This window comes from Marmota monax, unplaced genomic scaffold, assembly GCF_021218885.2.
Source record: "Marmota monax isolate L192 unplaced genomic scaffold, Marmota_monax_Labrador192_F-V1.1 WCK01_AAM20220418_F8-fsc00929, whole genome shotgun sequence".
Classification (NCBI taxonomy): domain Eukaryota; kingdom Metazoa; phylum Chordata; class Mammalia; order Rodentia; family Sciuridae; genus Marmota; species Marmota monax.
In genome coordinates, this window is record NW_026692047.1 from 89,577 (window position 1) to 107,292 (window position 17,716).

The 17,716-nt window shown below is 36.1% G+C and overlaps 1 pseudogene; it reads left to right on the forward strand.

Moving 5' to 3' along the window:
• Nucleotides 1-1,904: 1,904 nt before the first annotated feature.
• Nucleotides 1,905-17,716, forward strand: part of LOC124099225 (contactin-associated protein-like 3) — a 30,854-nt pseudogene continuing 15,042 nt past the window's right edge.

The following is a 17,716-nucleotide window of genomic DNA, read 5'->3' on the forward strand; positions in this document are numbered from 1 at the left end:
TCTCAAAATTCAAAAAAAAAAAAAAAGGACTGGGAATGTGGCTCAGTGGTTAAGGGCCCCTGGGTTTAATCCCAGTACCAAAAGAAAAGAAAAAAGATTGGTCATTGTTGGTAAGAACACATACCATGGTTCTTTTCCTCCTTTCAGTCCAGCACATATGATTAAATTTGAAGAATTTCTGATGCAGATGTTCCCTGACTTTATAACAGTTCCACTTAGGACTTTCAACTTTATAATGGTTCAAAACCTGTGTTCATTCAGTAGAAACTGTACTTTGAATTTTGAACTTTGATTTCCCCCCCAGAATATTATAATGATCCAGTACTCTTCACAGTGCTGGGCAATGGCAGTGAGATGCAGTTCAGTCATTCGTGCATCTCATGGGGAACAAATAGATACTCACTCGTCAGTATCCTGAATTGATATACTGTTTTTTAGGTTAGGTGTATTAAATGCCTTTTTGGGTCGCCATTTTTTCAATGTACAGGGGATTCATTGGGAGTATAGCCCCATTGTAAGTCAAGGAACATCTATCCTGCAGCAAAGCCATTGAATGCCTTCCATTTGCTTGAACTGAACTGGTCATGGATAGAATTTAAATCACCTGGGAAATAAGACAGATGTAATCAGTGGTGACAAGTTCATGCCATGCATGGTACCATCAGGATATATATACCTTGTGAGGTGCTGGGGATATAAGTATAATGGATCAGGGCCCTGGGAAGGGCCTCGCTGATCATAGACATTCTCCAAACCCACCCCAGACTGATCCAGGTGGTAAGTAAAATAAATTTCATACATTTAGACTATTTTAATACTAACCTAAATGCAAAATCATGATACTTATGGTCAATGGCATTTCTCAATGAGAAAGTTTTCTAAATTTTGTCAAAATATCCTATTTTACATGTTACTATATTCAATACATAGAAGAAGCTAATGGGAAAATGCTATTGACTGAATTGTTAAAATGCCCTCAAAATTGTATGGACATACAGTTCAATGCTTTGTTTAATTCTGAGCAAACAGTTTCTTCAAGTTGCCCATAAGATGTGCACACACTATTAAACACTCATTAAGGAATTTTATTCCATAATGCTAAATACACTTATTTTATTCTTTTTCATAACTTTTCAAATATGGGGACTTAATTCATTATTTTTCAGAAAATGGATTTATGGCCATATATTAAGCTACATGCACTTATATTTATAGCATATCTAGTATTGTTTTCAATACAAATACATTATTTTAAATATACATATGCCACTGGAAATATTGTTTTCTGGCTTTTTCTCTATTTACAACCTCTTTGCAAGCAAACATTATATTTCCAAATATCTGATAAAAATGTTCCTTCTGATTGGGAAGGGAGTAGTACTGAGAAACCTGAGCTATTCACATTCTGCTGAGTAAGGGAAACCTGTCTTCTTTCTTGGTTTAATATTTCCAGCAGGAGGTAAAACTAAGCAGTAAAAGCCTGCAACTTAATATTGAGTTTTAGAAATGCTTTATTTCAACAATATTCTAATGATGCAGTTCTTCAAACAACATGGATGATAAGAACAGATCAATCCAGAGGCTTTTAAGACCCTGTTTTTTATATCCACATTGGCCCTAGATTTTTATTATTCCAGGGCCAGGGAATGTGGCTTCCTGTGTTTCTGTTGCTATATTTGAAGATTAGTAAAAGGGATTAGGGGGTGAACTACTTTCTAAAAGCAAGCCTTTGAGAGTACTATGTGTATAGCTGGTTTAATGGTGCTTGTGAAATTTAAACAATCCTGGAAATAAGGGACCTTGGGCAATGGTTATTAATACAAGGACTAGGGAGAGGGGATCACATCTGCTTAAACACTAGCACGTTTTTCATATTAACAAAGTGAACAAGGCATTGATCATTGATGAGGAGACAGCATCTCACAGATATTTTATCCCTTTTTTCTGTTTTCTCCCAGGGCTTTCCAGGAAACACAAACTCAGACAGCGTGGTGCATTACAGACTTCAGCCTCCCTTGGAAGCCAGGTTCTTGCGTTTCCTGCCTTTAGCCTGGAACTCCAAGGGCAGGATTGGCATGCGGATTGAAGTGTATGGATGTGCATACAGTAAGTATTCTTATCCCTGCCTGAAATCAGCATCAGAGTGACATATTGTAAAAGCTACACTGAAACTGGAAGCAACTCTTCATGCCTTACACTGCTGTTGGAGTAGAATTTTTTTTTTTTAACAAAAAGCTTCCATAAGGAAGCTGGCTTCCAAAGGAGGACTTGAATGGAGCTTTATTTACCTTTAGATTTTCAGAGGTTAGCCAGGTAATTGCTTCAGAGTCAGCACTTTAAAAAAAGTAATGATGTTCAAATCAACAACAGTTATTTACTGTGACTGATGGTGCTGATTCTGATGCTGAGATGGCCCTTAGTATGGGACACATAGTGACTGCTAGGTGCAATTGTCCTGTTTTCCCCATACTCTAGGATGACTCTGTTTCCCTTCCACTCTTTTGTTTGCTTCCCAGTGGAACCTTCTTTTGAATAGTGCCTGCAACTTAATTTAATATTAGCTTGGAAATGTCATTTGGGTATTACATTTTCCCTCTTTTCTCAACTGATGATAAAAGTAGTGAAATATGCAGCCAAGGAAAGCACAGACTACAAGCATTCAGTGAAATAGAGGTGTGAGTTAATCATATTGTTGCAATTTTGATGTTTCTTAAATTAACACAAAAGTAAAAAAAAATTAACAAAATATTTTCTAGAAAACTGGGGACTAAGCCAGTGACTTGGTTTTCTTTCAGGTTGGCCTTCCACACCCCATGCCCAAACTATTACATATTGGATCTACATTTAAGAACAGATTCACATCTTTTCTTCCAAATTTGATTCTCATCATTGCTATACTATACATGTAGTTGTTTCTTTATCCCCTTATCATATAAAAATTTATTGGACACTGAATTCTTGAGAGAACTATGCCTGGTGTAGGGTGTGAGGGATGATTCTAAAATTCTTTATTTGCTTTGTCTAACAAGAAGTTATAAAATTACATAAAAAAGTGAAGGTATATTCATGGATAGTGAGATAGGTGCTGCGGAGGATGCTGGTATTAGTCAGTTTTCCATTACTGTGACAAAAGACCTGAAATAATCAAACTGAGAAGAAGAAATCTTTTTCTGGCTCACAGGTTCAGAGGTTTAGTCCATGGTCACTTGGCCCCCATTGCTTTGGGACTGTCGCAGCACACTGCATAATGTCAAGGAGTGTGTGGTGGCACAAGGCTATTTACCTCATGGTGGCTGGGAAGCAAAGAGAGAAAGGAGAGCCCTGAGGCTGCAATATCTCCTTTCAAGGGCACATCCCAAATGGACTAACTTCTTCCTACTAAGCCCCATCTCTCAAAGGTTCTACCACTTCCCAAAAGTGCCAAGCTGGGGACAAAGACTTTAACATATGGGCCTTGGTATAACATTCCAGATGCAAAGTATAGTCAGTGCTCATGGCAACACAAAGCATGGGAGCAGGAATTTAGGGGTTCTTTTAGTGCAGGGGGCAATGGCATTGTGATACAGAGGGAGTTATTGAACACTATCCTCTCCACTTTGGGAACCTCACACACAATGAGTGATTTCAGAAGATGAGGCTCATTCAAAGAGCTCCTTCCCAGGGTGAAACACTGTGTTAGTCTTGGCTTCATTTCTGCTTCCTGGTAGCATCACATACAGGTCCCTCTTTCCATTTGGTTTTCTAACTCTTCCATTGCTTTCCATATTTTCTGGAAGCATTTAATGCAGATTCTGTTGTGTTACTGTCCAGGTCTTTTCCTTCTTGCCATTATCATTTCTTTCCTTCCTGTGTCTCCTGGACTTACCAAGGTACTCCCTGCTGAAGTGTCTGAGACGCTTCCATGAAAGTGGCCACTTCCTTCTCCCATCAGTTTGGAAATGGATTCAGGTTAACTGATTTGAAAGCATAACATGCCTTTTGATGGGGATTTATCATTACCTTGATGGTCTTCAAGAGGAGGTCTTACTCTAGCCTCTTGTATTAAACATTCATAGCAGAAAGACCAAAGTTGTGAGCCTTATCCCTGGAAAGACTGCAGCTATCATGGCACCTGTGTGCACCCCTGAGATCAGCAAAAGGAATTGTTCACCACAAAAAGCTCCTACTATAAAAAAAATACAGGTGTAACAATCACTACAGTTTGTAAAACAGCCACAGTACATCCTTGATTAGTAGTGGTTTTGCCTTGTCTTGTTTTTATTAGTAGTAAGAATAATTACTCAAACATAGAACTTTGCATTCTTATTTTGACAATAATTTAATACAATACAGTTTATAACCAAAAGTGATAGTTATTTTCTTTTCGATTGTTATTTCCACTACTGTTTGTATTGCAAATAACATCCAAATTGCTTTTCTTGGCACATAATGACTCTTAGATGCAAATTCTCTTTTCAGTTTCATTTCTTTAAATTCCACTTGCAATGCTATTCATTATTCCTTTAAACATTGTATGTTTTCAGGGTTTCCTGGCTTGGCATATGCTTTCCCTACCTAAAAGGCCCTTTTACCATTTTAAAACCAAGAATGAGGTGGTGGTGGAGGGGTAGCAGTGCTGTTCTTGGAGTCCCCTTCCTGGCAGCATTATCTGTCTAATTTCAGCATTCTCTGCAGATTTGTCCTCACCCTTGTATTTCACTCTTAAAAGTTCTTTCTTTCATTTGGTATCCACTTTCAAAAGGTTTTAATAACATTAACATATGATCGGAGAACTCCAAATCCACATCCTCTTCGATGCTGGGCTTTGAAGCCCGACTCTCTCAGGTCTTTAGCCAGGTTGATCATCTTTTGGATCTATTCTGCTCTTCTGTTCTGCCTTATTCTTTGACTTTTGGGGTTCCTGTACAGTGTCATTTTCTAGTGATCTTGTAGCAATGTGTTCTTTTCCTATCAGGTTGTATTGAACTGGCTCCATTATTTATCGTACTTTTATGTTTATTAATGTGCCTATTCTTTGAATAAGGCCAGCATGGAAGAAAGCAGAAAGTTGAGTGAATTGCTGGGAATGTGGAATTGATAGATGCAGAGGTGGTGAGTGCTCTGGGATTTATGAGTTTGTCATTCACGTATTGGTACTTCCTCCTTATTTCAAGTCAGGCATTAAGAATAAAATGAATGCCTACAATCCCAGCAGCTCAGGAGGCTGAGGCAGGAGGATTGCAAGTTCAAAGCCAGCCTCAGCAACTTAGTGAGGCCCTGTCTCAAAATAAAATATAAAGAGGGCTAGGGATGTGGCTCAGTGATTAAGTGCCCCTGGGTTCCATCTCCAGTACACACACACACACACACACACACGAATAAAATGAATGGAATGAAATGTGTAACTGACTGTTTTTTATTTTTAAGTATTGACTGTGACAGTGAAAAATTAGACTTTATTTAACAGTGTCCCTATATATCAATATTTGTAAGCCAGTTATTGTTATTCCAAAAAAATAAGGAATGTGTATTTTGAAAAATTTGAGGAGAATTTTGAGAGAAGAGGGTACATATAGACCCTCCTTCTTTCCAGTACTGGCCCCTACTCTGGGTAGACTTGGGTTTTGAAAATACATTAGTAGGAATATAACAACATGAGATGAGAGTGGAAGTAGTTCCCTTCATTGATGAAGAAAAATTTTGCAGCTAATAATGATCTTTAGTCTTTAGAGAATGCTGGTCTAGATTGTCCAAGCCTGTTCTGAAAAACATACAAAATAGTCAAATTAAGTTAGAAGAAGTACTAATTCTATTCAGCATGGTATCTATTTACAGACTATTTACTCTATGCAAGTTACCATGCTAAGGAAGATCCATAAGGCTTGATTTTTGCCCTCCAATTGCTAAGGAGCCTGTGCAGGAGAGGATAAATGTGGATTCACAGAGTCAGGCTGAACATGGGAACAGGCTTCTGATTCTCACTTTGTGTCACAGTGTAGATAGAAGACATATCTTGCTCTAGGAATAAAAAAGATTAATTATTCTGAGCTATAATCATATAACCTTAAGGTTTTTATTTGATATTAAGTAGAAAAGTACTAATACTTACCCTAAAATCATATGAGACCAAACAGCCTATCATATTTTGGGGTGTAATAAGCCATATTTTAATGCTATTTTAATCTTTCTAATTTCTATCACATTTATTGCACAATTCCAAATGATGCATTTTTAATTGCCTCCCAGATTAAACTTGTTAGCAAACTATTAGATCTTAAAAGAGTGTAACTAAGTATTTTGCTGAAAGTAAATGTTGAAAAAATATATCAATACATATTTAATAAATTACAGTGGAACAGGCAAAGTTGGATATATGATGGCAACTAAATTAATTTAAATGCATAATAATTTTTAGCAATTTTTGAATATCACTAATTACTACCAGAATTTGCAGTCTGTAATAATCTTTAGATCTCAGAGTTAAACAATAGGTCCAATTATTGAGAAAACAGGTGATCTTTGGCTAGTGAATTAGTTGCCTTACAAGTACTTAAAATTTACTGAGTCCCAGATTGCTTTCTTGAACTGACTCACACCTAGCCCTAAAACACTCTTCCTCTGGTATTCATTATGTCTGTTAATGATTCTATCATTCATCAGGAACTTATGCTATAAGTATGGGAATCACCCTTGACAAATCTCTGTATCTGCACATAATTGTATGTCCAAATTATTCCCTAAATCATTTCACTTCTCTCTAGCTTACCACACTTCTAGACTCTCCTGGATTATTGCAATTGCTTTCCAATTTTAGTTTCCCTGTCTCTAACCATTAGTATATTATATTTATGTTACATTGCAGCTAAAGGTATTTTTAAAAATGCACATCTGATGTAACTGATTATGTGTTCCTAAGATAGCATCCACACTTCTCAGAAGGACTCAGAAGATGCTGAAAGACCATGCCCCTGCATACTTTTCTAGTCTCACCTCCTGCCATCCCACATCTTGCTCCCTCCCCACCATGGCTTCTTTTGATGCCTCTGCCAAGCACACTCCTCACTCATAGAGTCTTAACATCCAGTTTATCTGCTTAGACTGCTGCTTCTCAATTTTTTTATCTCTATATCCTACCATTCAGGTCTCTGCTTAAATGTCACTTCTTCAGAGATGTATTCCCTGACTTCGAGTATGAATATGGTTCCTTTCTATTCAGCTGCTGGCTGCTCAACCAGTCAGTTGTTCCTGCCCAACAGGTATTGAAATCTCAGGCTGAGATATTGGATTTTTCCATGTGCTCTCCTCCCCATCCCAAGTAGAGGATTAGTGCCAAGAAGAGGTAGAGGCAGCCTCTGGCTATAATCATATAGGCTTCCACTATCATTACTGAGATTCAATAGATTTTCTTGAGCAAATGCTTCTCAATTTATTGTATGTCTTTGGTCATTTTCCAGATTCCTTTAGTTACTATTTTTGACCATCCTCACCTCCAGTTTTATCATTGCTTTTGGAGAAAGAGAATTTGATGGGTATAAACCTATAACACTTCATCTATATTTTAAAAATGTACCTATCTTGAAAAAAAATTGAGTACATACATGTAAATGCACACACACATTTATGTAAAAATTTTTCATATTCTGTATTCTTTTGTATAGACCCATATTTCTCTGAATCATTTTTCTTCTACCTCAGTTATTTATTTTTAACATTTTTTATAGTGTTGATCTACTGGCAAGGAACTCTTTCAGCATTTGTATGTTTGAAAGTCCTTATCTTTGCCTTCATTTGTGCGAGTTATTTTCAACCAGCACAGATTTTGATGGCATTCGTTTCTAGCATTCTAGCAATCTAGCAATCTGTAACCAATCTGTATTGATGTTGCTCTGATTGTAAGATGTCTTTTTCCCCCTAGCTTTTAAAAAGGATTTTGAGTAATTTGCTTATGTGCTTCTCCTTTTATTTTCTTCTGTTTCTTGTGTTTGGGTCTCATTGGGTCACTTGGATCTGTGGGTTCATAATTTTCAATAAATTTGAAAAGTTTCAGTCATTGTTTCTTCAGATTGTTTTTTTAACTAACCCCCCTCTCTGTTATTCCTTAAGGGAATCAATTACCACACATTAGGTATTTGGATTTTATTAGTTGCACTTTACTGATGCTTTGTTCATTTTTTTTTTTTTTTTTTTGGATTGAACTCAGGGGCACTTTACCACTGAGCCACATCCCCAACCCTATTTTGTATTTTATTTACAGACAGGGACTCACTGAGTTGCTTAACACCTCACCATCACTAAGGCTGGCTTTGAACTCGTGATTTTCCTGTTTCAGCTTCCAGAGCTGCTGGGATAACAGGTGTGTGCCACCAGGCCCAGCTCATTTTTTTTTAAATTCTTTTTTTCTCTTCATTTCAATTTGTATTTTTCTATTGATGTCTTCAGGTTCATGATTCTTCTTCAGTGTTTAATTTCCTTTGAATCTATTCAGTTTATCTTTCATTTCAGATCTTGAGGCTTTCACTCTTTTAAGTAACTTTCATGTATCTCTGCCAATTATATTTTTCAGTTGTGTGTACGTTTTGATTGATAATTTTTCCTCATGAGGGCCGTGTTTTCCAGCTTCCACCTGTCTTCAATTGGCTGTTGGACATTGTGACTTTTACCTTGTTGGATGCTAGATATTTTTGCATCCTTGTATTCTTTCCCTTCATTCAAAGACACATTGGACTACAGCAAGTCAATGCTTCAAGGTCTTAGCCTCACCAGAGCAGTGTTTAATCTGGGGCCAATGCCTCCCCACCACTGAGGTTAGATCCTCTAAGTACTTGATCCCAAACTAGTGAGCTGTGTGGTCTTCATTCTGGACGATCACATGGTCACCATGACCAACTTGTGTGCATGGGAAATGCTACTTCTAGCTAGTCCTTCCAGAAGCTTCTTTCCTTAGTCTTGCTGGATTTCCTTAAGGGTGCATTCTATCAATATACAGCTCATTTATTGCTTTAGGACTCTGTTGCAAACCACCTGTGCTCTCTTGTAGTTCATCTTTCTCCTCCCCTGTTCTTTGCCTGGGAGCTCTAGCTGCCTCATTCTAACAGACTCTTCATGCTATTTTCAGCTCAGGAAGTCGCTGGTCTCTGCCTCAGTTTTCCTTTCCTGCTCCATGTCCTGGGAACTCTTTGAAGGTTAAGATCCAAGCAGTCATAAAGCTTATCTCTTGCCTCTCATTTCTTATACATTTCACTCTTCTTTGTTGCTTAATAGCAAATGTTTTGTAAACCATTGTTTCAATGGTTTACAAAAATCTTATAACAGTGGAATGATACAAAAAAGAGTATCTTACACTGAGATCAGTGGCACAAGGGTCAGGGAAGGGAATACTTAGTGAATAGGTAAGTTTAAGGGACCTTATTTTTGGTTGTTTCAAGTGAGGGATAAAACTGTTAAAAATCAGCATTAAATACTCCAAGAACATTTAAGTATTTAAGTTCTCCTGTTACCTCCATCATGGTCAAAAGCAAAGGTAGTTTTTAGCTATGGTTACATCTCATTTTCTTTGCCCAGAGCACCAACAATAATGATGTAACTAATCCCACTGAGGACTTACCATGTTTGCACACTCATAGACATTAAATGGTTTAATATTCATGATAGTTCTGTGGGGGACTCTTATGCCCTGTGAATGAGGACACTGAGGCAAAGGAGGTTGAGTGAGTCTTCTAAGGTGGAACCAGGAGTCCAACCTTCTCAGGATAGCTCCACAGCCCACTGCACTTTGTCATTTTCATTGTTTGGAATGGCTTTTTGTGGACTAGATTAAGAAAGTGGAAATGTATCAGCACATATTTAGCCTCACTACTGGTTAGATGGATGCCTTTACCTAATACATTACTACGTAAGAACCATTCCAGAATTTCCCCACTCCTGCTCTACAGAAGTATCCTATGATGATGTCTTGGTTCCTCCTTATCCCAGCATCCAGCATAATGAGTGGTGACAAAAACCAGTGTTTTATGGCATACACATATATACATAGCCAGTTGATAAAATATTGACCATTCTTTGCCATATTAATATATATTCCAACCATAGTGTGTTAGAGACTGAAACATAAAAAATTAATCTATTAAGGAAGTTATTGATGATAAAGTGAAATCACAAGTATTTCCTCCCACTGTTTTTGGAATATAAGTTTGTAGTCTTATAACTGGGGAAACTATCACTTCCTACCTTGTGTGCATGATATGTATCTTCTCTTTTCAAATACCTCAATGATTGAAATAGTTGGATTATATACAGAGACACTTTTATGAAGACTTTTGTAAAAGCCATTTTAAATGGAATGCCAAGTTGAAATTTGATGTATTCTTTGGATATTTCATCCACATATTGTAATGGATTATTTGTATTCATTATGGATATGTAAAGTTTTATTTATTTAACAGTTAAACAGCAAAAATCTTATAACAATGGAATGATTCAAAAAAGAGCATCTTAGGTAATTTAATTCTCTAGGTAACACTGAGATCAGTGGCACAAGGATCAGGGAAGGTAATACTTAGTGAATAGGTAAGTTTAAGGGACCTGCTTGGTGGAGCTCCCCCATCAATGCTTTCAGAGAAATTGCTACTATTGACTTATTGATGAAATGCTTTGTCTCCCAAAATGTTTTTTAAACTTTACATTTATTTTAAATTTATTGCTTTTACAAATTCACTTTGAGTATTTAATGCTGATTTTGAAAAATTATATTTACTGACACTCTGATTTGTTTAAATATTCAAATCTATTTGTGAACATTGTTAGGTAGATAATATTTTATCAGAATGATTACTTTTGGTGAGGCCTATAATAGAGGTTCTATTTATATTTTAAATTATCTGTTGTGATAATGTGTTTTCTTTTATTATAAATGTAAAGTCATGGCTGACTACTTTCTGATGTGTATCTGCAAATTTAATGTGAAGGGTGCATGATTGGCAGTTCATCAAGATTCCTTAATTCTTTGTATTCTTTATTTCTGGACATTGTCACCAAAGGAGAGCCTTTTTTCTCCTGCTTTTATTTTGAGCTATAAGCTGTTTCTTTACTTCTGTAGTTTCCTTAGCAACCCTGTAAGACTTGAAGATTTTCCCTATGAATTGTATTTCTTCATGACAATATAAGTAAGAAAGTACCAGAGAATAAGAGGATTGTTGCTTGGAGAGGCTAGAACCAGACCTGTCCTGGCCCCTGCTTGTGCCAGCATCCAGCACAGTGAGTGGTGACACAAGCTAGGTGCTACATCAGTATTAATCGAATGGGCCATACTTTTGGAATGAGTGGAATTAAGTCAAAATGACATAAGATGGAAAAGATGGAGTTTTAATAATAGAACAAAATTGTGAATATCCTTCAAAGAAGAATTTCAATCTATAGAAGCCTATTTATATCAAGGCCAATGTTTTATATTATACACAGAAATACATAGCCAGGTGCTAAAATATTGACCAGTTCTTTACCATTCTAACCATAGTCATAAACGGAGTATATTGAATTGTGCAGTATGGATGTCAACAAAAATAATTTGTGAGGTCCTAAACATAATGGGGTTTTCAGTGAAATAAAAATTGGATGCCAGAATGTCTGGTTGTGAGCTGATTCTTATCACTGCCACCTCTGAACAGTCAGCACCAGCCCAGTAACCATCATAGGATACTTCTGTAGAGTCAGAGTGAGGAACTTCTGGAAAGGGCTAGATGCTCAGTATTTCAGGCCATGCAGGCCATGTGTGCTCTCTGCTGCATTTTTGTTGTTGTTGTTGTTGTTGTTGATTTTATGTTTAACAACCCTTTACAAATTAGCTCAGGGGTCTGTACAGTAATGGGCTTGAGAGTTATGCAAATAATTACAGATAAAGAGTGAGAGATCCTAATATTCTAGACTTCAAAAAGCAGTTCCTAAATTTTGTCTATCATTTTAAACCCCTAAAGTTGAGGTTAAGTTTATATCCTTGAAGATTTTGAACTACTAGGGCTGTTATACTCACTTAGCTATAGATCTATATTCTAATTTGGTCATCCAATAAGCTTTTAAAAATCTGTCAATGTACATTTTGGATTTTTCTTATAATATATATTTTGGTGATTAATATATGGTTAACTATTCTAGACAAAGTGTTAGAAAATAACTCAAAGCATTAGGACAAAAGGGTTTTAAGGCCATTATTTTGTGTCGTGGTTACCCAGTAAAATTTTTACTAGCCCATTTTGCCTGAGAAGAATCTCCAAGAAATATAATTTAGGTGGTTTAAAGCTGTGGATCTCAAAGTATGATCACCAGCTCAAGCACATGGACACCAGGAGGGAATTTGTTTGAAATGCAGATTCTTAGATTCTACCTCAGACCTGTTCACTCAGAAACTCAGGGCTATGTCTCAGCAATATGTGTGCAGCAAACACTCCAGAAGATTCTGATGCTTTAATAATTTAACTATTGCAAACCATTGTGGCAACAGGGAGGATGAGGGTAAAATCTTTTTGACCAAAATAATCTTGGCAAAATCATGTGCAGAACAAAATTTCCTTGTTGGCTAACTGCAAAAGCAAGCCTTAGTTATTTTTAATGCTGTCAGTGACATACATAGGAATATGTACTGCTAAAATGTGAAATCATATCAATTCTTCATTACCAGGATTTCATTATTTCATTGCCATCTAATAAGCTTGAGAACTTCATTTGAACTTGACTAGTTATATTTTTACCAGGCATGTTTGTTTAATTATAAAATGAAGAGTAATTATTTAGTTTACATGACTTCTAGACAATGTAGTGTTTATATATTACACACTATACATGTGAATTGAACTTCCGAATTTTAAAAAGGAAGCTACACATAATAAATATTTTTATTAAGTCATTTATGTTCACAAAAATATTTTAGTCTGAATTAAATGTATGTCCATGTGTACATTGGCCACAACTTTCTGTGAAAGTAAATAACTAACATTGGTTTGAAAGACACGAAGGTCTTTTATTATTTGCTTTGTCTTCATTTAGTACACATGTATTTTTAAAAGACAGTTATGTATGAAAAATGCAAGAGGAGATTTTTTTCTAGGCAATATGAATTCCTTTTTAAAATTAATAATTAATTAATTAATCAATCATTTTTTCAATACTAGTGATTAAACCCAGTGTGCTCTACCACTGAGCTACATTCCAAGCTCTTTTTTTTTTTGCTTTTATTTTTCATTTTGAGACAGGGTCTCATTAAATTTCTCAATTTCAAACTTGAAATCCTCCATCCTCAGTCTCCTATGTCCCTGGGATTATAGGCCAGCACCATGGTGCCATACTGTATGAACTCCTTTGTACTGTTCTCTTTGCAATTGTTTTTGACTGATGATGTGTCTGTGTGCATGTGTTGTGATTGGAATCAAACCCCAGGGCCTTATACGTGCTAGGCAATCACTTACAATGAGTTTCACCCAACCCCTGTATATGAATGATAACATGTAACTTTTTGGCACAAACTGATAAAAGTAGTGTTGATACCAAAAAAGTAAGATATTGTCAGTAAGTTCAGAGAAAAATGGTGGCATCCCAATGGAATGACCTTCTTAGTTATTGAGGTGCATCATAAAATAGGTGTGCCTTTTGTGATTTGACTCAGCCACAACATTGAGAAAAAGTACAGCTTGTATTATCGTGCCCTTCAGATGAGTTTAAAATGGTACTTAGTGAATCTGGGATGTGCATGCATGACTCTTATGACTGGACACCAGTATATTAAAGTGAGAACTGTTAAATGTCTAAACTACTGGGTCACAAACAATAAAGCTATTTACACTGACACCTTTTACCAGTATGTGATAACAGTTTTATCCTTTCCAAACACCAGTAGTGTCAATTTCACATTGAATGAATGTGAAATATACAGGGAGATTTTGTGCAAGGGGGATTAACTTCAGCTTGTTCCCTCATCCTTACTTTTTATTGAATTAGAAAAGCAAATACAAAGATAGGTGCAATTGGAAGGAGAGGAACACAAATACTTCTAGATGATACTGTCTTAAAACAAAAAAAAAGTCAGAAAAAGCAAACAGAGAGATGATGTGTGTTAACTCTAGTACCAAGAGGAAGTTGGCAGTGGGTATTTCCACCTATGTTAAGCAAACCAGAAATAGACTACATATGTACATGTGTGTTGACTTATATATTTCAATGCAGTAATGAAAATATATCTGGAATCACTTTTTGACGTTTTCCATTATAGGATCTGAGATGGTTAATTTTGATGGAAAAAGTTTCTTATTGTACACAATTAATCAGAAATCCATCAGTTCAATGAAGGAGATCATTACTTTGAAATTTAAAACCAGGCAGAGTGATGGGATTCTACTCCACAGAGAAGGACAAAATGGCAAACATATCACCCTGGAATTAGTTAAAGGAAAACTCATCTTGTTCTTTAATTCAGGTAAAAGGACAAGGAATTGCTTTTAAAAATGTGATTACTTAGATGAAAATGCTTTTTATACTTTTTTTTTTCTTAAGCAGTTAATTTAAACTGAAACCAATCCATTTAAGAATGAAAGAAGGTCTTATAAATAATTCCTTGGCGTGATTGGTACAAACAAGAGCTGTCTAAGCAAGGGGAACATGTTCATCCTACAGTTGTGGCATCTTAGCGGCTACATGTCTGTCTTAACCATGTATTTATGTAAACAGTATTATAGTTTGATAATTGTATAGAGCCATCATCAGCTGTCCAATAAATAACCTGATAATATCATAAAGATGAATGGATGATTGTAAAATTTTGAGGTAGTAGCATTACTTTTCTTCTTTCCTAAGAAGAAAATATTTTTACATTAAGTGAAAATGTCATCAGAAACATTGAATGAATGTGAAATATACAGGGAGATTCCCTGATCCTTACTTTTTATTGAATCAGAAAAGCAAACACAAAGAACAACAAATAAGAGAAGAAATTGCTCAAAGGTCAAAACTATATTGTGTTTAGGATTAACATTAAACTATCTAACTAGCGTTTTTGGATAGGAGGATATAAGGAAAGAGTAATTGCTGTGACAAATCTCCCAGTAGAAACCATAGTATTGAATGGGTGGAATAATACTACATTGACTTTTACTCTCTTCTCAGGTGGTGCTAACCTGCCCTCCCTAGATGCCCAGGTGACCCTCACCTTGGGCAGTCTGCTGGATGACCAACACTGGCATTCTGTCCTCATTGAGGTCCTCAACACACACATCAGTTTCACAGTGGACAAACATACTCACCGTTTCCAGGCAGAGGGAGAGCCAGCCTTTTAGATCTTGATTATAAGGTGTGGACATTATAGATTTTGCACTTAAATGAAATATAACCCTCTAGAGAAAGAACTGCTACACTGAATACATACTCTTTCCTAGGAATTCAGAATCTGGTGAATTATTTCCTATGGATTATTATCACACAGTAGGTTGAACACTGCTTATCAACAAGGTGCATTCTGAGAAATGCATCATTAGGTGATTTAATTGTAGTGTGAACATTTTAGAGTGTACTTACACCAACCTATATGACTATGGCATCACCAGGCAACATATTCTTATGGGATGCCCACAAATGTGAGGGCCATCATTGAACGTAATTGTAATTCGGCGCATGATGGCACAAATATACACTATTGAGACATTTTATCCTTATGAATGTTAGTCCTCAGATGAGAATAAGCACTCATGCCAGGAAGTTAGGATGTTTTTGGATGAAAAGCTATAAATAAATACAAAAAAAACAATATTTTAAGGCATTCTTTCAGATAAGTCTTCTGTATTATATCTGGTGTTTTTGAATGTGAGCCCTGGAAATTTCTTTTGCTTATAGGATAGTAGTAAACAGAATTAGTGACCTGGTATAACCTGGAGAAACAGTCAACAAGTATACTGATGTATTAACGAGAGACAAATGCAGACAAATCAAAATAAATGTTTCTTAGTATTTCTGAAGCCTTAACAATGTTAGCAGTGTATTGCCCACATACATCTACTCCACACTGAAATGCAGCATTTGATTTTTTCTGATGATTCTGCTCAGCACATGTATCAGATAGAACAAGAAAACCAGAAAATATTGACATTCATTTGACCTCAGTGGTGGAGATCAATGGAAGATCCTGCTCTTGAATAAGATTATCAATGAATAGACTTTTCCAACCTAAAAATGATATGGAAAAGGCCAGCGCCCTAAAATCTTGGCTACTATAAAGGTTGGCAAAGTCAAATGCCTTCATAGTAGGTGTCATGTCCACAGCCCCAATTGTACCAGGGCACAGTGGGGTAGGTTGTGGGAAAGCCAAAGAAAGTGCCCAGAGACAGCATGAAAGACATGTGATTTATTGGGAAACTCTCACAACAGATCAGTGCTACCTCCAAAAAGAGTTCAGTGTTGACAGGACTGCAGATAGCACTTTTGCCTTTCATGGTGCTTTGACAACTGGTGCCTCTGTTCCTCATGGCACTTTGTCCAGTGGTGGTGGCTGGACTATTAACACATATTCTTCTTTCCACAGTATGCTCAATCTGTGCTGATCCCTACTCAGAGAGGGGTTTTATATCTTAGACTACAGAAGCAGTGCATTCATCAGCATTAGCTGATTAGTTAGCATGTCTAACCAGCATCCTAAGGAGTACTGTCTGGGTGTACATGTAAGAAAATAGCTGTCTACAGTAGCACTTAGTAGCCCTACTTCCCATTTTGTGTAAGAGAAAGCCCAGTTCCTTTAAGATAATATATAACTGGACTTTCCAGCCCAGGCTTGCTCTCAGGGTTTCCTTAACTTGGCAAGGATTTTGGGAACAGAAAGGGGGCATTCAGTAACATGCAGTTTTACTCTTCCCCTTTTCTTTAGGGATGATACACTGGGATAAGTTGTTACACAGATCATCATGGAAATAAATATACAATATTCTCATCTAAAAATGATGACAAGAATCATATGACTAGAGAATTGAGTCTCTCTATAATAAAGACAATGATAAATCTGCATTTTAAAATTTTATTTGTAATTAATATGACAATATAATATGCAAAGCAAATTTGAAGACATGTATTGTCATTAATGTTTTGAGCAGATAATCAGAAAATAATTAAATAATATTATTTATATCATTTTATTCTTTCTAAGATCAGCTTTGGAGGGATTCCTGGACTTGGAAAATCAGTGGTGTTCCCACATAAAAGCTTCAATGGGTGTTTTGAAAATCTCTTTTATAATGGAGTGGATATCATTGATTTGTCCAAGAAACACAAACCAGAGATACTCATCATGGTAAGAAAGTCCAAATGTGTGCTTTAGTAGAGAAAAGAGGTGCAATTTGTTTTGTTGATTCCGTTTTAAAATATATTTCTTCTAAAGGTACAAATCATACATATTTTTTGTTTATGTTTGATATAATTTTTCTATATATATGAAATGGATACATAATGTTACAAAATAATGAAATGAGATTATGTAACAGTTTTTAATACACTTTTTGTGGTAATAAGAATACTTAACATGAGATCCACTTTCTTAAGAAATTCTTAAGTGTGCAATAACGTATTAACTATAGGCAGATCGCTAGAATTTATTTGTCTTCCTTAACTGAAACTTACATGAGTTATGTGGCAAATCCCCATTTTCCTCTGCTCTTATTCCCTGGTAACTACCATTATATTCTCTGCTTCTCTGAGTTTGACTGTTTTATATATCCCA